Genomic DNA, 20,364 nt, shown 5'->3' with positions numbered 1-20,364 from the left:
TTCTTTCAAAGATCTTCCATATTACAGTTTTAAAAATCTTTTTTTGTCGCCTATTGCATGTTTTATTGATTTCTATTAATTGATAAAGTTGCTTCACTTCTTAATCTTTTTTATTGTTAATGTTTGCTCAAATTTGATGCGATTATACATCAACTTTCAAGAAATCCCACCATTTCAGGTTTGCTTAATTCGAACCCCAACATTTGAGGTTTGTTTCATTTTTATGTTAATTTTATATTTTATCTTACTTCATCAATCTGATATGTTGTTCTAACTCATTTTTTTTTTGGTTTATGTAGATTGTTTTTGGGTTCATTCCTTCATTAACTCTAATAAGATAACTTCATCCTGACGTGCACTACGTATTCCAGTTGCTGATCAAATTTCTTTTTATCCACTACTGATCAGAATATGTTGTAATTAAATTAATTCCTTTAATATGTTGTATTGTTTAATTGTTTAATTCATGTGTTTTGATTAAACATGTCTTTCTTTGTTATTGATTTTCTGATGTCTGATGTTCTTTATTTGATTCTTAATTGTTGTATCTTTGATTCAAAGATCTTCCATACTATAGTTTTAAAAATATATTTTTGTGGCCTATTGCATGTTGTTGATTAGTTATGAATATTACATTCCCCTTACTTTTTTCATTACTTTCAAATGTTCAAACTTGAAACTTGAAATCAGATCTTTATTTCCTATTTTCGTTGATTTGTCAACCTTTTCCAACATTTAAAGTTACTTTTTGTTTTCTTTATGTACTGCTTTCTGCCATATTTCCTTTTATTGCACAACATTAAGCCATGTGAAAAACAACTTTTGTTTTTTTCTGTGATCTTCGTATTTTTGTCAGTCACTTTTCCCAATTTTTACTTCATTTGTTTAACCTAAACCACACTTTGCGTGTTGTTTCAGTAAATATCTTTTTTCATGTCAAAATCTGCTTTTGCTTTTGCAGATTGTTTCTAAATTTGTGAAATGAAAACCAGAGCATGCGTATTGTGTTGTTTTGTATTTATGAACTTCCAATCTATTTTTTTTTATGTTTTTATGTTTTGTAGGAATACATTTCTGCAGACCTTTCTTCATTCCTTACTCTACTCTGATTTCCCTCATTTCCCTCATTCCTTCAACCATGTCTGTTATCCAAAAACACACTCACTCTTTACAAGAACTAAACCCTGAGAAGGAGAGTTGGAATATCCTTGCAAGAGTTAAAAGGTTATGGTTTGTTGAAGATTACACAAAAGGAAAAACTCCATTTTCCATGGAAATTGTTCTTCAAGACCAAGAGGTATCTTCCTTAAACTATAAACGGCTTTTATTTTTTGACTTTTCCTAAATTTTTTTTTTACCTAAAAGTTTAGATATGTTTTTGTAAGTTTAAATCTGCTTCTATTTTTTCATTTATGAATCTATTTTTTAGAGGACTGGAACAGAGAGGGAGCTAGAGAAAGCTGGTAAGAAAACCAAAATGAATGTCATCCTTATTGAAGCTGATGGGTAAGCAGATTTCATTTGTTTTTTTTCTTTATTGTTTTTTATTTTTCTTCATGTATTTCATCTGCTTCTCTTTTTATGTGATTTTTAACATTCAATAGTTTGCAACTGGAGTGTACTTTATTTGGTCAATATGTTGATATGTTAAATGCATTTCTGGCCTCTGGAGAGGATCAACATGTTGTCATTGCTTTGCATTATTGCAAAGTGAAGACCTTCCAAGGTAACTAACATAAACCACATTATTACAGTTGTATTAATGAATAAAAATCTTTTTGACATTTTCTCTTTTGTAGATAAAGTTTCTATTCAAAACTGTATGAACTGTACCAAGATCATTTTTAACTGTGATGGTGAAGATGCAACCAAGTTGAAAAAAATGTAAGTCTATATACATAACATATATCTTTGTTTATAGATAGATATATGTATATCTTTGTAATATAACATATTTTTTTAACGTAGGATGTGGGATAATACTGAATCTCCTTCTCAAGCTCTTACCCAACTTTGTGGTTCTTCTAAAGTTAGCTTAGAAGATGATTTCATTAAGCTGCATCCTAGGAGTTCAATTGAAGGTCTAAAAGATTTTAAGCAGGTTCAAATATTTGTCTCTATGTTCCACATAAATTTTTTTATTTAATGACTATTTATTTTTTTGTTCATAATTTGATATTCTTTATTTTACAGGAAAGTACTTTTGTAGTAAAAGCTACTATCAAACATGTGCTAGATCATGATGATTGGTGGTATACAACATGTATCTGCAACAAAGCAGTTTATCCTGATTCCAAAATGTTTTTTTGTGAAAAGTGTAACAAGCATGTCATTAAGGTTACACCTAGGTAATATTTTCAATATTCACAACATGATTTTATTAATATAATATTAAGAAAACTTAATAATGTTCATAATGTCTTTATTGTTTTTTTTAGGTTTAAACTGAAACTTTGTGTAATTGATGTTACGGATTCTACAACTTTTGTTGTATTTGATCGTGATGCAAGTGCAATGTTGAAGAAATCATGCTCTAACATTCTTGACTTGCAAGACAAGGCTAAGTTTTTAATCTAATCATTTCTGCTTATATTGTTGACATTTAACTTAAATGTTTTGTATAATTTTCAAATGAATTCACAATCAATTATTTCCTATTCTATATTGGGTACTTCGTTTCCACTTATTTTACTCATTATTGTTGTACATTAATTGTTTTACATTAATTTACATCATTTATATTAATCCTTTTTTTAATAGAACACTGCTGCTGGAGACTTGCCTAAAGAGTTTGAAGTCCTAATTGATAAGACCTATCTGTTCAAAGTTGAGTGCAAGAATGATTATAATAGCAAATTTGAACAATCATTCAGAGTTAAAAAAGTTTGCATGGATGAAAAAGTAATTGAAAGTTTTTCTGATGTTGAAATTAAGTCTTTGGTAAGTTTTTTTTTATTTTTTTTCACGTGTTAGCCTATTTTTTTCTTAAATTTTATTATTATTAATATTGTATACAATTTTTAGGATCTATACTCTGCAAATGAAGAAGAAAGCAAATTAAATGAGCAAACAAATCAAATCTCATCTGATTCCATTGTAGAGGTAGTTGAAGATTACAATTTAACTTATTTTGTAAAGCTTTGTATATGCTAATTTGTTTTTTTTATTAGGATTTGTTGATCAAATTCACAGAAGAATCAAATGATCTTGAGACTCTAAGTGATGATTTGAACAATATAGTATCAAGCCATGTTCCTCCCGAAGAATCCTTGAAAAACAAAAATGTAATTGATGTTCAAATTCATGAGTTAACTCGCAAAGAATCATATCATCTGGACAATCTTGATTTGGGTACTCAACCACCTGTTCCAGTACTTAAAGACAAAGTCGATCTATGGTTCAAGAAAACAAGAAGATTCCAGTGAAGATGTTGAAGAAGAATATAAAGATTGAAAAGTGATAGACTTTATTTGGATTTTTATGTTTATTATGTTATTTTTTGAAAAACATTTGCTGCTGTTATGTATTTGTACTCATGACCATTTGGTTGTTATTTTGAAAACAATATTACTTCAACTATGTTTTAATTTAATTATGAATAGATTTCATGCTTATTTTTAATTCTGTACTCTATCTTTACATTCAAAATTTGCTAGCTGAATCAAAGTGTGTTGATATAATTTGACATTGTCAACATCATAATCATGCTAGCTACATTAAATTAATTAATTTCAGCATAGGTTTTTCCTTTTGTTTTGGTTTATAAAAAATCCTTTATTTTCACTATTTGTTTACCTTTTTTAAATAGATTTCTTTAAATTTATATACGTTTTGTTGTATATGCTTATTTTTAAAATTTAGTATATATTGCTAGCCTAATGTCGAAGTTTTGATATTATTTTTAATGTCAACTACATTATGATGCTAGCTACATCAAAGTCATTAAGTTTTTATCTATGTATATTTTTCAACTACATTATTGTTTTCGTAACATATAAAATTTATTTCATGTTTTCAAAACCATGATTCCTTCATCAAACAGATTGATTAACAAATCAAAAAACATTTGTAACTTTGCCTTTAAAGGATAAAAGTTGATTTTTATTTTCTTAATCATAATGGTACAATTTTTTAAATGTTATCTTTTCTTCTTTTATTAATTAGTTATCTTTTATCTTAATATTTTATTATATTATTTTTTATGTGCTATTACTCTTTCAACTTCTTATTTGTTTTTATTTATTAAAAAAATGTTCATTTCTTTATACTTTTTTTAGTTATTTTTACTTTCTCAAAATTAATTTTAAAATTTTATTAAGTAGCATTGAATTTTGAAAAACCCTTCTTTAATTTCTCTTTAATTACAAGTCTTTTCATATCTATATATTAACTTTTAATATTATATTTTATTCTTTTATTAATTAGTTTTTTTTTTCAGAAATTTTTATTATATTATTTTTATCTGTTATTACTCTTTCAAATTTTTATTTATTTTAAAAATGTATATTATTTATAAAGTTATTTTTACTTTCTCAAAATTAATTTTAAAATATTATTAAATATGATTCAATTTTCAAAAAGCTTTCTCTTTAATTACAAGTCTTTTCATATCTATATAACCGTCTGTTTTCCTTATTTACTATCAAGTTTTATGTTTTTACAAAATCACTGAAAAAGAAAGGTCACTCCCCTACACTTGCTGCCATGGATTCCTCTTTGAGTGTCACTGCCAGAAAAACTTTAGGAAGGTTCACCACGTATCATTTTGTTCATAATCAGGTACCTCTACTTCACAAAAACTTAAAAAAAATATGTGCTTTGATGTTTTTTTTTAAGTTTAGACCGTACCACATTGCTTCGTCATCCATCTTAATCGTTCAAAAACATGTATTTATGTTTTCACTTTTTACACAATATTACTTATTCTCGATTTTCTTTCTAAAAATTCAAACTTTCTGCAATAATCGTTCAAAGGTCGTTTTTTTCTATTTGTTTCCCATGCTTCATGTATGTTAAACTATATTTTCCTTCGTCATCTATTCTCCAAATCTTACTTCATTTCATTTTTTGTTATCAAAATGTCATCTTTCTTCAATAATCTTTGAAATCAGTTAAAACTACTGTTTTTTATGCATTTCTCATCTATGTCCACCTTTTTTGTCTTTCATAAGACAACTTATATTTTTACTTTGTTTGAACTCTGACTTACTATTGGTTTCTTTTAAAGATGTCAACTTTTTTCATTAACCATTCAAATTCACTACTTTTCTGTTCTTTGTTTTTATCAGTTTTACATCACCCATGCATGTTTTTATTCCTGTATTTTAATATTTATGCGTTCATCATCAGTATCATATTTGTCTTATTCATCTTTTTCACCTTTCTATCTGTTTTTTGTCTCATTAGGAGTTTGGACATGTTGATCCAATATTTTTCGCTATTTTTGGTTAGGAATTAGGACCCGTTTGGCACTTGGAAGATATTGAAGGGAATCAACATCAGTTAACCTTTAATATGGATGTGAATCATCCCGTTCTCACGGATGGTTGGTATAGCCTACGAGTTTTTTATAAACTGCAACATATCCATCAAATTGTATTTAGATATGTTGGCAATTCTACCTTCCACATCACTGTATTCCCCAACATGTCTACAATATCGACTGGTGCTAAATTTCTTTCAAACCTAATTCGGTTGCGAAAAAAACATATCTTTAGAGTCAAATTGTCAAAATCTCAATGCAAAGTAAGCCATATGGTGAACTTATAATTTTATTATTTTGGTTTTATATTTGGTTTTATTTATATATTTTTATTTGTGGTCTTATTTTGTTCTTTTTTCAGGACCTACAATTTGACTTTGCAGATTACGTTCGTAAACGTAGATTGAGGAGGTTGGAATTGCAGGGACGTCACAACACCTTCATTGTGCAATGTAAACTTCTGCTCCGTAATACACCAAAGAAGTCAAGTAAGATTGGGAAGGGATGGAAGGACTTCTGCACATTCAATCGTTTGGAAGAAGGAGATATTCTTGTGTTTCTAGCAGACAAAAAAATGAAAAAGAAGAAGATCAAAGTATACGTCCACAAAGAATGCAGTTTCTAATATTGCACTTTTCTTTTAGTTTACTATTTATATTATGTATGTTTTTTTGAAGAACTTTGAAAGTACTTTGGTCTTATTTTGTTTGTAATAGTTTTAGCATCTTTTTTTGTTGCTGATTTAACCTAATTTAACCTAATTTAATTATCGTCAAGTTTTATATTTTAATTATTTTCGTAATACAAATTTTATTTAAGTACTGATTTTCTAAAATAAATTTTCATTTCCGATACTATAAATACTTTAAATGATTATGATAAGAATTTAAATATGTTAAAATATTTTATTATTTTTCTTTAAAAAAAGGTTAGAAGTAATAATAAAGAAGCCAAGTTGATATTCTGCAGTACTAATAATTGGACATACTAACTGAATATAATTTTCAAAAGATTTTATTAATTTCTTTACAAAAAATAATTTCATATTTCTTGCAAAATTTATTGAAATTGTTTTTTAGTAATAGAGTAACCATGAAAACATTAAAACCCATTTCATTTTGAACTCTCTTACAAGTTTTTTAATTTCAATTTTATTTCTTCGAATTTTTTTTTTCATTTCTAAACTTGAAAACAATAAAATAATTTTCTTTTGCCCTTTCTTTAGTAGTTGCATGTTATACTCAATGTAGAAACAAATGTTTACTTTAATGGTTGACTATTACAAAGCATAGTACTTTTGTGCTTGGCAAAAAAGGACATATATCATAGATCCACATTCTGAAATGAGGCTTTGCATTGTCTGCAAATCATCAATTTGGACTTTGTAGATCAAATCTTTTTCAAAAGGTACGCTTTTCCAAATTTTAAGTTATTTGTTCAGTTCTGATATTTCCATATCAATGAAATGTTTGTTGTTTTTTGTCAAAAGTTTGTACTGACAGTACCTGAATCATCAGGAAGAATGTTGGTTGAATACTAAAAATGTGCCTACATATACTAATAGGTTTTTTGTTCCTCTCTGCTTTTCTTTCTTCACAGTGCATTTGTTAATTGCTTTTGTTATTAGTTTTCTATTTCTAATTTTAAATCTTCCTCCAACATGTAATGAATTTGTAAAACACCATAATACCACAATACAATGCATAACTTCTGCACACTTTGAACATTATCACAACAAAATGGATTCAACAAATGGAAGAAGAAAAAGGAAGAACATTATCCCACAAAATTTTTCCAATACCTTGATGAAGTCCACAGGTTCAATATTTTTATGTTTCTGACATTGCATTTTTAAGTTTCTTCATTTTTTGGAACTCATTTCATTTGTTTCTCATCCAATTAAATCTACACTCATACGTAAAAACAAAGATGCAAATTCTAATCTTGCTTCCTCTATGTTATTTTTTTTTTCTTATTTTGATTTCATTAACAAATGAGGACAAATCCAGTCCAACTGAAGCATTTGCTTTTCCAAATACTACACCTCTTTCTCAGTTAAGATATTGTGGTAATAATCTTTTCATTCACTATACATTTCATCCAACAAATTTATTACTGCATTCATTGTTGTCAAACTATTTTTCATTTCATTCACAAATCTGAATCCATTGATTGCACTAACACAAATCTTTATTAATGCATTCATTTTACATCTATTCTTTCATTTGACTTTTTAACTATTCTACCAGTATCGAAAGAAAATGTTACGCTAGATTCAACTAGCAAAACGTACTTATCTCTCAATGAAGATACAGACGTGCAGAATAAAAGAATTCAATCTACTATTAGAACGCCACTTTCCGAGTTGACATATTATGGTAAGTTTGTTTTTTAATTTAATTTTCATTCAAATTCAGTACAAATGCTAGCACTGCATACTTATTAGTCTCATTATTCATCTTTAATGCATATTATACAATTAACACACATTGATATTAGATGACATCATTTCATAATTAATTGGTTTCATCTTTAAATTCATTTCATAATCCTTTTTTTCACTGCATTTTGCAGAACTTGAACAAAATAACGGGAAAGCTGCACGAAGAAGAAGAAAACTTATTATAAATCAGAAGTTGGCAGATAAAAGTAATTACAAGCGTAATAAAAATGATTAAATACTAATTCTTTATATATCTATTATTATCTTATCTTCAATTGAATTTCTTTCATACTAAATTTTTCTATTACTACCTCTCTTATTAGGATTTCATGGTTCTACATCCATTGGATCTACCAATGCTCCAATTTTGCAAAACAGCAACAGTAACAACACAAGTACAAATGAAAAATATATTAATTTTTTTAATGCTTTTCTCTTAATATATTAGTGCTTTAATATATGTTACTATTTTTTGTTTTAAAATTGAGTTGTGCATACTGAAATTGAAGTTATTTTAGTTATTCAAATGTATACCACTAATATATTTTACTATTTACAATTATATTTCAATGATAAATTAAATTAAGAACATAATTACAAAATCATATATATCAATAATATTTAGTTCATTAATTTATGGATGTACCTACAGGTATTGTTCAATTTGATTGTCCTATTGGAAGAAGCAAAATCAATGTGTTTAATACAGAAGAACTGTTACCTAAAGAAATTGTGGGTAGCAGCTTCAGTCATGCTTCACTAAATTCTTGTGCTTTTTCTGAAGTTGTTAATCCTTTTTATGTTGAACAACACCAAAGTCATGGTAATTTATAATATAAACAAACTTCATTTCATTACTTTAATTTCTTTAATTGTTACAAATTCAGCTTGCTAATATTAATTTCAATCTATGTTAAAGGTTTACAATTTTGTCAGCCTTCTCGGGAGCAGGCTATTAGATCTATTTCGAAGATATTGGATTTTGACAATAATTCTAAAGAAGATGAAAATGGTGGTAATCAATAATGGTTCATTTTAAATAATAAATACTTTCTGTTTCTTTATGTAAAATTGTTTTTTAAATAATAAATACTTTCTATTTCTTTCAGATAACATAATTGGACATTTCAAATCTGATTTGTATTCAAAAGCTGAAATTCAAGGTGAAACAATACTTTTTAGTGTTTTTATATTTAAGTATAAATGTTATTTAATTACTGACATATATGTTTTTTATGTACTTAGGAAATGTTGATGTTGGGGAGTGTTCACTTGAGTGTCCCTATTGTCAAGCTCAACTGTGGTACGAAGAAAGATCTGATAAATGCAAAAGATTAAAACAAGTTGATTTCTCTCTTTGTTGTCAAAAGGGAAAAGTACAACTTCCATTATTGAAGAAACCTCCACAATTACTTCAAAAGTTGTTAAAAGGAGAAGACAGTACAAGCCAGAATTTCTTACATTACATAAGAAGTTACAACAACATGTTCTCATTTACATCCATTGGTGCTAAGATCCATTCCTCAATCAACGATGGATCAGGTCCTCCTCAATTTATTCTTAGTGGTCAAAATTACCATCGCATTGGAAGTTTATTGCCTGAAAAAGGATCAAATCCCAAATTTGCACAACTATATATTTATGACACAGAAAATGAAACAAGCAACAAAGTTAGTCACTTTGGGTATGTTTAAATAGTTTTTTGATGTTTTAGCCATCATTGCGCATATAATTGACTAATTTTTAATTTTTCAGGTCTGATAGTCAGCAATCCATATTTGATAAATCATTGATCGAAGAATTGAAGAAAATGATTGACAAACACAATGTACTTGCTCAAACATTCAGAAGAGTAAAAGATTTTATACATGATCATGAACAATCAGATTTTGGATTGAGGTTATTTAGACATCGCTTTAAGGATCCTAGAGTATATAATACACCAGTAGCAGATGAAGTGGCAGCATTGATTGTTGGTGATTTGAGCACCTTAGATGTAGGAAGGGACATCATTGTCAAGAAAGTTTCTGGTCAATTAACAAGACTACATGAAACACACACATGTTTCATTCCTCTTCAATATCCTTTGATTTTCCCATATAGAGAGGATGGTTATCAAGAGGATATTCCAATTAGAGATTGTCAAAAATATGGACAAAGTAGAAAGAGAATTCGCATTTCTTTACGAGAATTCATTGCTTTCAGAATACAAGATAGAAAGGTTGAATTTGGTAATGTTGTAAATTCACGTAGATTGTTTCAACAGTTTTTAGTGGATACATACACCATGATTGAAGCCCAAAGGTTGTCTTTTATACGAAATAATCAAAAACTCATTCGTTCAAATATTCTGAATGGGTTACAAGAAGCTGTTAACAAAGGTGAAACTGATCCTTCTTCCATTGGTAAGCGTATTGTTCTTCCAGCTTCATTTATAGGTGGTATGAGATACATGTTCAATAATTGCCAAGATGCTATGGCAATTTGCAAGAGGTATGGCTATCCAAATTTGTTTATAACAATCACATGTAATGTAAATTGGCCTGAAATTGTTGATTTTGTCAAATCACGAGGATTAACTGCTTCAGATAGGCCAGACATAGTTTGCAGAGTTTTTAAAATGAAATTAGACCAAATGATGACCGATTTCAAGAAGAATAATTTCTTTGGCAAAGTCAAAGCAGATATACAATTTTAATTTTCTTAATTTATTTTTCTTACTGCCTATTATTTTCTCTAATAATTATTTTACAAATTTAGGTATGTATACAGTTGAATTTCAGAAGAGAGGTCTGCCACATGCTCATATATTACTATGGTTGAGTGACTCTAACAAGTTAGAAAATGCAAAGCATATAGATCAAGTTATCTCTGCTGAACTTCCTCATCTAGATCTCTATCCTATACTTTCAAAGGATGTTCAAACAAATATGATACATGGTCCTTGCGGAGCTGCTAGATTCAACTCGCCATGTATGAAAGAAGGTCGGTGTTCTAAATTTTTTCCTAAAAAATTTAGACATTCAACTACAATTGATGAAGATGGATATCCTGTATATAGACGTAGAGATGACGGTTTATTTGTGTTGAAAAATGGACATAAATTAGGTAATGCAAATGTGGTGCCGTATAGTCCTCTTCTCTTAATGCGTTATCAAGCTCATGTTAATACAAAATATTGCAACAAATCTAACTCAATCAAGTATTTGTTCAAATATGTAAACAAAGGTCCTGATAGAGCAACAATTAAAATTATAGACAAGGAGAATGAATCTACAGAGATGTGTATTGTTGATGAGATAAAAAGATACTATGATTGTAGATATTTATTTGCATGTGAAGCAGTTTGGCGAACTTTTGGTTTTGATATCCATCATCGGTGGCCAGCTGTTCAACGATTAACTTTTCACTTACAAGATCAACAACCAGTTTTGTTTAAAGATGATGATTGAATTGATGATGTATTGCATAGGAATGAGAATATGAACGCCATGTTCCTAGCTTGGTTTGAAGCTAACAAAAAATTTGAGGAAGGTAGAAACTTGACCTATGCTGAATTTCCAACAAAGTTTGTTTGGATGTCTCAACAAAAACAATGGAAACCAAGAAAGCAAGGTTATAGTATTGGTCGACTAACATATGTTCCTCCAGGATCAGGTGAATGCTACTACATGAGAATCTTACTAACAAAACAAAAAGGTTGTATTGATCATGATAGTATAAAGACAATTAATGGTAAAACATTCTCCACATACCAAGAGGCTTGCCAAGAATTAGGATTATTGGCAGATGACAAAGAATTCATTGATGCCATTAAAGAGGCTAGCCATCTTGCATCTGGAAATCAACTTAGAAGGTTATTTGTTGCTTTGTTAATCATGAATACAATGTCTAAGCCAAATGTTGTTTGGGATGCAACTTGGACTTTACTTGCAGATGGTATCCTATTTCAAAAAAGAAAAGACTTGAACATACCAGGTACTAAATTGAATTATTCTACACTATTTTTTCCATAATTAGGTATTAATTACTATTCTATTTTGTAGATTTTCAAATTGAAGAGCATGATTTACACAATCTTTGCTTACTAGAAGTACAAGAACTTCTAAATTCAAATGGGCGAGCTTTATCAGATTATAGTTGCCTTCCTCAACCTGATCTTTCAAATTCATTCAAATTTCAGAACAGGCTCATTGTTGATGAAATGAATTATGATAAAGAACAAATGGAAAAGCTACATCAATCTCTATTGCAGTCTGTCACTAATGAGCAACTACATGTTTATAACAAAATTATGACAACAATGAACTCAGAGGTAGGGAATTTCTTTTTCTTATATGGTTATGGTGGTACTGGAAAAACATATCTCTGGAAACTTTTGTCAGCTGCTATTAGAGCAAAGGGAATGATTGCCCTTAATGTAGCTTCAAGTGGCATTGCATCTTTATTGCTTCCTGGAGGTAAAACTGCTCATTCTACTTTTTGCATACCATTAGCAATCAATGATGAATCAACATGTAACATCAATCAAGGAAGTCTTCGTGCTAAACTATTGATGGAAACAAAACTTATAATATGGGATGAAGCTCCTATGATGAATAAGCTATGCTTTCAAGCTTTTGATAGAACATTGAGAGACATTATGAGAGCTACGAATCAACATAATGCTGACAAACCATTTGGTGGAAAGGTGGTGGTCTTGGGCGGTGATTTTAGACAAATCTTGCCCGTAGTAAGAAAGGGATCAACGTATGATATTGTGAACTCATCAATTAACTATTCTGATTTGTGGCAATATTGCACAGTTCTTAAGCTATCACAAAACATGAGGTTAAAGACTGCTACTTCAAATGAAAGTGCAAAAGATATAAAAGAATTTGCTGATTGGATTCTTAAAATTGGAGATGGAAATATGAATTTGAATGAAAGTGGTGAAGCCAACCTTTCAATACCAACAGATCTTCTAATTCAGGAAAGTGAAACACCTTTACTTTCTTTAGTCAAATTTGTTTATGGTGGTCTAATTGAAAATATCATGACTCCTGGATTCTTTGATGATGGTGCAATACTTTGCCCTACAATTGATAGTGTTGAACAAGTAAATGACTTCATTTTATCTTTGATTCCTGGTGAAGAACAAGTTTATTTAAGTTCAGACACTCCTTGCCAATCTGATGATGATCAAGAAATTCAAGGTGAGTGGTTTACTCAAGAGTTTCTAAATGATATTAAATGTTCAGGAATTCCAAATCATAGGATTAAATTGAAAGTTGGCGTACCAATTATGCTTTTAAGAAACATTGATCAAGCAAATGGTTTGTGCAATGGTACAAGGTTGCAAGTTAATGATTTGGGAAAGAATGTTATCTCTGCTACAGTAATAACTGGCAAAAATGTTGGTGACAAAATATTCATACCAAGAATGAACTTGACACCTTTTGATTCTAGCATCCCGTTCAAATTTCAAAGGAGGCAATTTCCAATATCCTTATGCTTTGCGATGACAATAAACAAAAGCCAAGGTCAAACTCTTTCTAAAGTTGGACTTTATCTTCCTCGCCCAATTTTTACTCATGGACAATTTTGGATGAAGATGGAAAAGTAACCACTACAACTACAAATGTGGTTTACAAAGAAATCTTTGAAAATCTTTGATAAAGGTATACAAATTACTTTTATATAATTCTTACAATTTTTCAATTATTTTACATTTAACTGTATTTATTTTTTACCTTGCAGATTACAATTGGTGCAGATTACTTTATTTTTTGGGTCCATATACAAATTTTGGTGCACATTACAGTTCATGCAGATTAGAACTGTATAATATATAGTGATTGATAAATGTTTTCATACTTTCATTGTTTATCATTTTTTTTTCCACGAGCTACTTCTTTGAATTCCAGTAATGCTTCTTATATATTAATACACTATTGTTTCTTTTATTAGTTATATATATGTTGGTTTTCAATTGTTATTTGTTGCTTTACTGTATTGTCAACAATAAATATCTACATACATGTGCTTGGGTGTTACTGAATCCGAGTTGACATAATTGCATTTCATTTGTTTAATTTTCTAAATGTTAAAGAATCTGAATTATATATTTTTGCTGTTACTTTACCTGTAACTTCTATACTTTATTTTATCTCTTACTTTTTCTGACAGTGAACAATAACAATTTTAAATTTGTTGTCACTGTTTGCATGTGACAATGTTCTCTATTTTGACTTAAAGTTTCCCATTCCTTCATAACTTTCACTTTACCATTTCATACACATCCTTCACTCAACACTATATTTGAACCTCCATTTCTCTGCAATTACAAAATTGGAAATGGACCAAACCCAAGATCAGAGAACAATACTTTGGAAGTTCAACACCATCTACATATTCTCTAAGGTATGTCTTCAATTTTAACACAATTACAAATTTAGATCTATTACCCTGCATTGAGATTTTCTGTTCTATGTGGTTCGCAGTGTTCTGTATTCATAACGTATGTACTGCACCTTTCACTTGAGTTTGTTTATTATTTCAATGTTCAGAAATTTTTCAATTTTTTTTTCTTTCTATTTATTTTTTAAAAGAATTATTAATTCTGAATTCAATAAATATGTTATAAATAAATATATTTTTTGTTGATATATAAGTCTATTCACAACTTATATATGTTTTGTTTTTCATTCTGTTATTGCAGAAAAAATATTCATAATGTCTTTATTGTTTGAAAATAATTTAGTGTCCTCATTATTTTGTAGCCATTTTTGTTTGTTGATCGACACTTTGCTGTTAGTTATGCACACGAATTAGGCCCACAGTGGCACTTGGTAGATGTAAATGGTATGAGCACAACAGTTACCTATAACATGGATTCAGATAACCCAAGGATCACTGAAGGTTGGTTTAATATGAGAAATTTATATCAAATTCAAAGTGATTCTCACATCCAGTTTCAGTATTTGGGAAATTGTTTATTTCACCTAACAGTGTTTAAAGGTGGATGTACACGAACAAGTTGGACAACATTTATGAACCGTATTAATCATCAAAATACAAGATCTATATTTTCAGTGAAATTGTCAAAGTATCAAAGCAAAGCAAGTCACTTGGTATATTCCTTCTTATTTATTATTATGCTTATTACTATAACTAAATTCAAATACTTATACTAACAATAAACATTTTAATGATGTAGGATTTGCCATCAAAGTTTGCCAACTTTATTCGGGAGGTCAACGTAGAAGACGTCTTTCTTATAGAGCCTAAAACTATAGTGAATTGCAAAATACTAATATCCAACAAACAACGAAGTTCAACAAAGATTGGTCAAGGTTGGAGGTTATTTTGTTCTGAAAATGAATTAAAAGAAGGAGATATTGTTGTCTTTCAAGTAGACAATGATTTCATCGAATCAAATATTGAAGTATTCGTGAATGGTTGTTGTTGTGATTAGATTAACGATAATTTTTTAATGTTGATGAATTATGGTCATTGAACTTTGTTATATGACAATATAGTTATGTACTTCATCAATTATGGATATTGGATATTGAACTTTGTTATATTACAATATAATTGTTTATAATAAATGGTTATTGAAACTTTGTTTACAATATATAATTGATTGTCAAAAAACTAGTATATATATATATATATATATATATATATATATATATATATATATATATATATATATATATATATATATATATATATATATATATATATATATATATATAACGGCGGAAGAATGTTGTGACAGGGGAGCCACGGCTCCCCAACCATTTTTTTTTAACTTATATATATATATATATATATATATATATATATATATATATATATTTATAAATTATTATTTTACTTATATTGATTCATTTTTATTTTATTTTTTATATATTTAAAAAATTTATATTTATATATTACTACTTTATTTATATATTATTACTTTATTTATATATTATTACTTTATTTATATATTATTACTTTATTTATATATTATTACCTTATTTATATTAATTTAGTTTGGAATTTATTTTTTTAAAATTTAAAAATTACGTTTTTTTCTCTATTATAATTTTTTATACTTTTTTATTTGGTTTCTCTCTTATGTGCTTCCATATCTTTTTCTCGTTTTATTTTCAGCTCGATTTTCACCATCAATTCCTTATTATTTTCAAAATCAAATTGCACTACGGCAAAATTGAAGACTTAAGGAACATTTTGGATCGAACAATTTCTTCTTTTAAGTAAGTTCATCTTTTCCTCTTTGTTTTTCAAGCAATATGTTTCCCTCTTGTACGCGACTTTTCTACGCTCTAGACATATCTCTATCTGTTAGAGATCATAAAATCATACTTTAATTGTTGATCAAACTCTTCTTTATGTAGATGAAGCTATTTTAGGCTTTGAGGTTGTGTAAGGGAAGAACAAGATTAGGAATCTACTCTAAGGTAAGGGAAGCTAATCATTTAGAAGTTATTAGTTTTCTTAAAATATTGAGGAAGGCTTGTGATGAAGATGAAAAAAATGCATCTTAAAATTGAGAAACTTCATGAGAATCCAAATATTGAAGAAAACGAAAAACAACTCTCTAATGTTCCTAAAGTTACATATAATGAATTTGAAAATACTTTAGAATGTGATGCGGGGAAGCGTCTTCAAATTTGGCAATACCCACTGATAGAGGCCGTACCCCACCAAATTAAAACATATTAAATATAGTATATGAAAGTGAACCAAGTCGTCTCCCAACGACCAATATTTTCATTTAAAGCGAAATTTCCAGATTAACACAACAATAAAACACAAGGGGGGGGGGGGGTTTGGCAGATTCAGACAAGTTTGCTAAATTCTAATCAAAACACCAAAACTGAATTAAACACACAATTCAAAACGTACTGGTCCCTTGATTCCACTGAAAATCCACCAATCACAGGTTACTAAATCAAGTCTCTTATCCAATTTACTTTCATGAAATCCGAATTAATCAACTATGCGAAAATTAACACAGCTTCATTATGCCATTAAGCATAGCACACATCCTACTTTCAATTTCACACACACACACACACAGATTAAGCAATTGTGGCCAAAACCCGAACTCACTAAGCATGACAAGGATTCTGAAATTGTGCAAAATATGAACCCACGATTAAGCATCACAAATTCCATTTCATTCAAAGCTACGAAATTGAATAGGATGAAGAGAAATTAGGAATTGGAGTGCACTGCAAAACATCAACCTCATGGTTTCAAATCAGTTTCTTCAAGGAACCAATACGAAAAACTTAGCTAGACATGGAAAATGAACAATCAAACACTTCAAAACTGCAATAACAAAATAGAACCAAGAACCCTAACTTATGAAATCTCAAAAACGCAATTTAAGAGCAAAAATAGAGATTTCAAAGCTTAAATGGAATGCAAAACGGTATTGTCATATATAAATGCGAAAATCCCATGAATGGGTATTGTTCCAAGTCAATAAAACCCACAAAACGAACTGCCCAAGCAAGAAAACGAATTCAAAACGTAAAACCCTCAATGGGTGCTATCAAATATGCATAAAAACGGTAAAAATGAGCCAAAAACGTGAAAAACCGCAAGGGGGGCATCCATGGAGGCTTGGAGAACGAAAATGGAGGTTTTGAAGAGAGGTTGAAGATGATGGAGCGGCTGGCCTCCTTTCATGCAGACCTAATTCGTGGTCATATCACTCCTGGCACTCATATTTACAAAACTGCCACTCTGCCACTCAAATTTACAAAAATGCCACTCTAGGCCTCAAATGTTGACCCATTGACTTTGCTGACGTGGAAATGACATGGAAATGATGTGGCAATGATGTGGAAAGTCTCTTCAGCTAAATATTAATGTCCAAGCTCCAAAATTTGCTTCACCCAAATACCTAAAAATAATTAAAAACAAAAATTAGGCCAAATAATGTGAAATTAGTCCAAATTCGGAACAGTGGCCCAATAAAGCCCAACAGATGTAAAACACTCTAATGATGAACAATTAAGCACTAATCAACTGTCTAATGGGTGCACAAAGGCTAGTGGAATAGAAGAAAATAATGACTCATCACCCACAAAATCAAATTGATGAGGTATGAAATACTTATCTAAAATGGGGTCCATATCAAATGCATCTGAGATAAGATTTGTTTTTCTTATGCATATATTATTGTTGATGATAAACTTTATGTTCCTCTTTCATATATATTATTGTTATATTGTTTGGATTTTATTGTCATGGGTGCTTATTTTGAATAAAAAAATGATATAAAGAAATAATTTTTTTTTTAATTAAAAGAAATTATTATTTTTTAATTAAAAAATAATTTATATATAATAAATATAATTTGGCCCCCTAAAATTTTTGGTCAAGTTCCGCCACTATATATATATATATATATATATATATATAATATGATAGGGTGTATATGATGGTGAGAAACTCAAATCTAATGAGATTTATTTCGTGTTAAGCATATAACTTTTATAAATAGAAAATAAAAACATCTAAAATAAAAAGAAATTAATCACCATAAAAGTTCTAGTAAAAAAGTATACCGAATAACTTACTTTTTTCTGGATCAATAAAAGCCAACGGTCTTATGTTAGATTCAATCAGTAAAGAATTATATTCATCTATAACTTTGAAATTGTAACCTTTATCGTGAATAAAAATTATAGAAAAATTTTACTTAAAGTCTCATTTAACTCCTAAGAATATAAAAATTTAAGGTTAAACCATACACAAAAATAATGTCTAATTGACTTGACAAATTTAAATTACAAAAAGAAAAAATAAATGAAGAAACAAAAAACAAATGTGAGACATATTTATGGCAAAAGTATTAATAAGGTAACAACATATATAAGTTAAAAACTATCTCTACTATTCTTCTTCCCTCTAACTAGGTTACAAATTGTTTTTTCTTCATCTCACATCTCACGAAACCTACTCTCTTTTTTCTCTCTAAAAAAATGAAACCTACTTTCTTCTTTATCTTAAACCAATGCACCATTGTCATTACTACTATCAAGATGTTCACCTTATTACTGTCAATACTCATGAAGGATGGACCCCAACCAAGGATGGAGGCACATGCTTAAGAAGACTAAGCATGTTTAGAAAGGAAGTTCATTAATCCTTCATCCCTTTCATTTGTGTTTGTTATTTTTGATTCCCAAAGTTGACTTAGTTGAATCAACATTAGTTGACTTGTCGACCTTTGGCTAGGTTTGACTTGTTGACTATAGTTGACTAGAGTTAAGCCAACATGTTAATCTATGTTTATTTGCTTTGTAGGTTAATTAGGAGTAAGAAAGCAATGCTAGGTGGTGCATGGTGATTGGGGAGCATAAATGATGTGGAGGAGAGAGTAAAGCAAAGGCATAAAGTATAAAGTAAAAGGCATGAAACAAGTGTACCTATGTACCTTTGGTCTCCTTTGTTTTTAGCACACTTTGGCCGCTTTTTGGAGACATATGAGACACATTCTTTGTCTCCTTTTGTGCTAGAACGAAATTAGCCTTGCACACACCATAGTTAGCTCTTTTGTCTCTCATTTTTGTAACCTTATTTGACCTAGTTTCTAGAAGCTAGGGTTAGGTTTTTTTAGAGACATCCTTAGGTATCTTTTATTTGCTTAGAGGCCCCTAAACTCTTCTATATAAGGGATGCTCCTAGAAATGTAAAAGGGTTGAACATTTTGAAGTAAAAACACTCTTGTGTCTCAACCATTTGTGAGAGTTTCCTCCCTAGGGAGTGAATACTTTTAAGCCTTATCTTGCATAGCAAGTGGTGGCACACATCCACTCATCTTCAAGGTTGCCATGGCTTCTAGCCTAGCCTTGTAGTGGCGTGCTTCTCACATTTTTACCATTTCTTTCCTTTCTATTTTATGTTTTCTTCTTCCTTTAATTATTCTTGGTTTTCTATGGTTTATGTGCTTTCCATTTCCTTTTTGTTTTGAATCAATCCATCATCTTCTTCTCTTGAGCTTTGTAAAAGGAACCTTCACATCTAGATAGCTTGCTATCTTAATGTCCAGTGGGGATTTCACTTAGTTTTCTTAATCAGCTCACACCATATTCAATAATCTTAAAAAGGAACAAGATAATCCTTCATCATTTGGTATATAGAGCCTAGGTTATCTTTAATATGGTGTTTTTCATGTGCTAACCTTGTCTTGTTGTAACTATCTTTGTATGGTTCAAATCCACTTCCATTACACAAAAAAATAGTGTTGGCAGAAAACGTGATGATTTTAAAACATTAAACTGCACCCGCTCAGCGGTCCAAAAGTTACGTTTTTGGTATCGAAAGAAAGCTCTTTGACTCTAGTTTCCAGAAAAAAAGAAGACCCAACGCATTTGGAGTTTTGTGGAGAACGTTATGATCAAATTAGTGAGCAAAGGTCAGATCT

At 29.4% G+C, this 20,364-nt stretch overlaps 1 long non-coding RNA gene and 1 pseudogene across 1 annotated transcript; both read left to right on the top strand.

Annotated features, from left to right (window-relative positions):
• The first annotated feature begins 1,439 nt into the window (after positions 1–1,439).
• On the top strand, positions 1,440–1,839 carry LOC114180252. Its single transcript, XR_003603647.1, has 3 exons — positions 1,440–1,506; positions 1,605–1,726; positions 1,800–1,839. It is a non-coding gene; the product is annotated as an uncharacterized LOC114180252 (long non-coding RNA).
• A 130-nt stretch (positions 1,840–1,969) lies between these two features.
• On the top strand, positions 1,970–13,580 carry LOC114180593 (annotated as a pseudogene).
• Positions 13,581–20,364: the final 6,784 nt, after the last annotated feature.

The sequence above is a fragment of the Vigna unguiculata genome, chromosome 4 (assembly GCF_004118075.2).
Source record: "Vigna unguiculata cultivar IT97K-499-35 chromosome 4, ASM411807v1, whole genome shotgun sequence".
Taxonomy (NCBI): domain Eukaryota; kingdom Viridiplantae; phylum Streptophyta; class Magnoliopsida; order Fabales; family Fabaceae; genus Vigna; species Vigna unguiculata.
The sequence above is the reverse complement of the archived record's forward strand: the minus strand, read 5'-3'. Positions and strand labels throughout refer to the sequence as shown.